The sequence below is a fragment of the Chrysochloris asiatica genome, unplaced genomic scaffold, assembly GCF_000296735.1.
Source record: "Chrysochloris asiatica unplaced genomic scaffold, ChrAsi1.0 scaffold00282, whole genome shotgun sequence".
NCBI classification, from domain to species: Eukaryota; Metazoa; Chordata; class Mammalia; order Afrosoricida; family Chrysochloridae; genus Chrysochloris; species Chrysochloris asiatica.
In genome coordinates this window covers 383,411-389,047 of record NW_006408800.1, presented here as the reverse complement: position 1 = coordinate 389,047, position 5,637 = coordinate 383,411, and positions in this window count along the sequence as shown.

Below are 5,637 nucleotides of genomic sequence, written 5' to 3'. Positions count from 1 at the left end.
GTAGCTAGCTCTCAGTATATGGACATGTTGGACTCATCTGCCATGTAGGTAGAACTCTGTATATGGAAATGTTGCATTACTCTATCATGTAGCTAGCTCTCTGTATATGGACATTTTGGACTTGTCTGCCATGTATCTAGCTCTCTGTTCATGTATATGTTGTACTGATCTGCCATGTAGTTAGCTCTCTGGATATGAATATATTGGATTTGTCTGCCAAGTAGCTAGCTCTCTCTATATGGACATGTTGGACTCATCAGCCATGTAGCCAGCTCTCTCTGTATGAACATCTTGGACTCATCTGCTTTGTAGCTAGTCCTTTATATATTGACATGTTGGACTCATCTGCCAAGTAGCTACTACTCTGTATATGGACATGTTTGAATACTCTGCCATGTAGCTAGCTCTCAGTATATGGACATGTTGGGCTTTTCTGCCATGTAGCTAGAACTCTGTATATGGAAATATTGCACTATTCTGCCATGTAGCTAGAACTCTGTATATGGACATTTTGAACTCGTCTGTCATGTAGCTAGCTCTCTGTGCATGGCTATGTTGGAGTGATCTATAATGTAGTTACCTCTCTGTATATGAGCATATTGGACTTCCCTGCCATTTAGCTTGCTCTCAGTATATGGACATGTTGGAATTATCAGCCATGTAACCATCTCTCTCTCTGTATGAACATGTTGGATTCATTTGCCTTGTAGCTAGCCCTCTATATATACACATGTTGGACTAATCTGCCATGTAGCTATCTCTCAGTATTTCGACATATTGGACTCATCTGCCATGTAGCTAATACTCTGTATATGGACATGTTGGGATACTCTGCCATGGAGGTAGCTCTCAGTATATGGACAGGTTGGACTCATCAGCCATGGAGATAGAACTCTGTATATGGAAATGTTGCACTACTCTGCCATGTAGCTAGCTCTGTGTATATGGACATTTTGGACTTACCTGCCCTGTAGCTCGCTCTGTGTATATGGACATGTTGCACCTATCAGCTATGTAGCCAGCTCTCTCTGTATGAACATTTTGGACACATCTGCCTTGTAGCAAGTCCTCTATATATACACATGTTGGACTCATCTGTCATGGAGGTAACTCTCAGTATATGTACATGTTGGACTCATCTGCCATATAGGTAGTACTCTGTATATGGACCTGTTGGAATACTCTGCCATGTAGCTCGCTCTCAGTATATTGACATGTTGGACTCATCTGCCATGTAGCTAGAACTCTGTATATGGAATTGTTGCACAACACTGCAATGTAGCTAGCTATCTGTATATCGACATTTTGGACTCGTCTGCCATGTAGGTGCCTCTCTGTACATGGATATGTTGGAATGACCTGCCATGTGGTTTTCTCTCTGTATATGAACCTATTGGACTTGCCTTCCATGTAGCACGCTCTCTGTAAATGGACATTTTGGACTCATCAGCCATGTAGCCAGCTCTCTGTATGAACATATTGGACTCATCTCCCTTATAGCTCGTTCTCTATATATACACATGTTGGACTAATCTGCCATGTAGCTAACTCTCATTATATAGACATATTGGACTCATCTGCCATATAGCTAGTACTCTGTATGTGGTTATGTTGGAATACTCTACCAAGTAGCTCGCTCTCAGTATATGGACATGTTGGACTCATCTGCCATGTAGCTAGAACTCTGTAAATGGAAATGTTGCACTACTCTGCCATGTAGCTAGTACTCTGTATATGGACATGTTGGAATACTCTGCCATGTAGTTAGCTCTCAGTATATGAACACGTTGGACCCTTCAGCCATGCAGCTAGAACTCTGTATATGGAAATGTTGCACTACTGTGCCATGTAGGTAGCTCTCTGTATATGGACATTTTGGACTTATCTGCCATGTAGCTAGTTCTCTCTGCATGGATATATTGGACCCATCTGCCAAGTAGGTTCCTCTCTGTATATGAACATATTGGATTTGTCTGCCATGGTGCTGGCTTTCTGTATATGGATATGTTGGTCTACTCTGCTATGTGGCTAGCTCTCAGTATATGGACACGTTGGACTCATCTGCCATGTAGCTAGAATTCTGTGTATGAAAATGTTGCACTGCTCTGCCATGTAGCTAGCTCTCTGTTTATGAACTTATTTGACTTATCTACTATATAGCTAGCTCTCTGTATTCAGACATTTTGGACTCGACTGCCATGTAGCTAGCTCTCTGTGCATAGATATGTTGGACTGATATACCATGTAGTTAGCTTTCTGTATATGGACATGTTGGACTCATCAGCTATGTAGACAGCTCTCTCTGTAAGAACATGTTAGATTTATCTGCCTTCTAGCTAGCCCTCTGTATATACATATGTTGGACTCATCTGCCATGTAGCTAGCTCTCAGTATATGGATACGTTGGACTAATCTGCCATGTAGCTAGAACTCTGTATATGGAAATGTTGCACTACATTGCCACATATCTGTGCATGGATATGTTGGACTGATCTGCCTTGTAGGTACCTTTCTGTATATGAACTTATTTGAGTTATCTACCATGTAGCTAGCTTTCTGTATATGGACATGTTGGAATATTCTGTCATGTAGGTAGCTTTTAGTATATGGACACATTGGACTCATCTGCCATGTAGATAGAACTCTCTATATGGAAATGTTGCACTATTCTGCCATGTAGCTAGCTCTCTGTATATAGACGTTATGTTTTCATCTGCCATGTAGCTATCTCTATGTGCATGGATAAGTTGGACTGATCTGCCATGTAGGTTGTTGTTTTTGTCAAGTGCCATCGAGTCGGAACCAACTCATAGCGACCCCATGCACAGACAAACAATACAATGTCCGATCCTGGGTCAACATCACTACCACTGCCACACCTGAGTCCATCAATGATGCCACATGGCCAATCCATCTCGTTAGGGGAGGGTCTTCCTCTTTTTCTCTGACCCTCCACCTTACCCAGCATGACATCCTTCTCCAACAACTGTTTCCTCTGGACAATATGTCCAAAGTATGAGAGACGAAGCTTAGCCATCCTGGCCTCCAAGGATCACTCTGGCTGCACTTCTCCCAAAACAGATCTATTGGTTCTTTTGGCAGTCCATGGTACTTTCAGTATTCTCCTATAACACCACAACTCAGACGCATCAATTCTTGTATGATCTTCCTTATTCACTGTCCAGCTTTCACATCCATATGAGGCTATTGAAAACACCATGGCCTGAGTCAGGTGCACCTTAGTCCTCAAGCTGACATCTCTGCTTTTCAATACTTTAAAAAGTTCCTGTGCAGCAGATTTGCCCAATGAAATACGTTGTCTGATCTCTTGACTGCTGCTTCCACGAGTGTTGAAAGTTGATCCAAGAAGAATGAATTCCTTGACAACTTCATAGCTCTCTGTATATGAACATGTTGGATTTGTCTGCCATGTAGCTAGCTCTTTTTATATGAACATGCTGGACGCATCAGCCACTTAGCCAGCTCTCTGTATGAGCATGTTGGACTCATCTGCCTTATAGCTTGTTCTCTACCTATACACATGTTGGACTAATCTTCCATGTAGCTAGCTCTCAGTGTATGGACATGTTGGACTCATCTGCCATGTAGCTAGTACTCTGTATATGGACATGTTGGAATACTCTGACATGTAGGTAGCTCTCAGTATATGGAAACATTGGACTCATCAGTCATGTACCTAGAACTCTGTATATGGAAATGTTGCACTACTCTTCCATGTAGCTAGCTCTCTGTATATGAAAATATTGAACTTGTCTACCATGTAGCTAGCTCTTTGTATATGGACATGTTGGACTCATCACCCATGTAGTCAGCTCACTCTGTAAGAATATTTTGGACTCATCTGCAGCTAACTCTCAGTATATGAATATGTTGAACTCATCTGCCATGTAGCTAGTACTCTGTATATGGACATGTTGGTATACACAACCATGTAGCTAGCTTTCAGTATATGGACATGTTAGACTCATCTCCATGTAGCTAGAACTCTGTATATGGAAATGTTGCACTATTCTCCCATGTAGTTGGCTCTTTGTATATGGACATGTTGGTCTACTCTGCCATGTGGCTAGCTCTCTGTATATGGACATGTTGGTCTACTCTGCCATGTAGCTAGCTTTCTGAACATGGACATTTTGGAATCATCTGCTATGTAGCTAGCTCTCTGTTCATGGATATGTTGGACTGATCTGCCATGTAGGTACCTCTCTGTATATGAACATATTTGACTTGTCTGCCATGTAGCTAGCTTTTTGTATATGGACATGATGGTCTACTCAGCCATGTGGTTAGCTCTCAGTACATGGACACGTTGGACTCATCTGCCATGTAGCTAGAACACTGTATATGGAAATGTTGCACTACTCTGACATATAGCTAGCTCTCTGTACATGGACGTTTTGGGCTCATCTGCCATGTAGCTAGACCTCTGTATGTGAACATATTGGACTTGCCTACCATGTAGCCAGCTCTGTGTATATGGAAATGTTGGACTCATCAGCCATGTAGGCAGCTCTCTCTGTATGAACATTTTGAACCCATCTACCTTGTGGCTAGTCCTCTATATAAACACATGATGGACTCATCTGCAATGTAGCTAACTCTCAGTATATGGAAATGATGCACTCATCTGCCTTATAGCTAGTACTCTATATATGGATATGTTGGAATACTCTGTAATGTAGCTAGCTTTCTGTATATGAACATTTGGACTCGTCTGGCATGTAGCTAACTCTTTGTATATAATCGTATTGGACTTCCCTGCCATGGAGCTAGTTCTGTTCATATGGACATGTTGGATTCATAAGCCATGTAGCCTGCTCAATCTGAATGAACATTTAGGACACATCTGCCTTGTAGCTAGTCCTCTATATATACACATGTTGGACTCATGTGCTGTGTAGCTAGAACTCTGTATATGGAAATGTTCCACTACTCTGCCATGTAGCTAGCTCTCTGTATATGGACATTTTGGACTTGTCTGCCATGTAGCCAGCTCTCTCTGTATGAACATTTTGGACACATCTGCCTTGTAGCTAGTCCTCTATATATACACATGTTGGACTCATCTGCCATGTAGCTAGGACTCTGTATATGGAAATGTTGCACTACTCTGTCATATTGCTAGCTCTCTGTATATGGACATTTTGGACTTGTGTGCCATGTAGCTACCTCTCTGTATATGAACATATTGGACTTGACTGCCATGTAGCTAGCTCTGTGTATAAAGACATGATGGACTCATCAGCCTTGTAGCCAACTCTCTCTCTGGGAACATTTTCTACAAATCTGCCTTATAGCTAGTCCTCTCTCTATACACATGTTAGACCAATCTGCCATGTAGCTAACTCTCACTATATGTACATGTTGGACTCATCAGCCATGTAGACAGCTCTCTCTGTATGAACATTTTGGACACATCTGCCTTGTAAATAGTCCTCTACATATACACATGTTGGAATCATCTTCCATGTGGCTAAATCTCAGTATATGGACATGTTGGACTCATCTGCCATATAGATAGTACTCTGCATATGGAAATGTTGTACTACTCTTCCATGTAGCTAGCTCTCTGTATATGGACATTTTGGACTCGTCAGCCATGTAGATAGCTCTCTG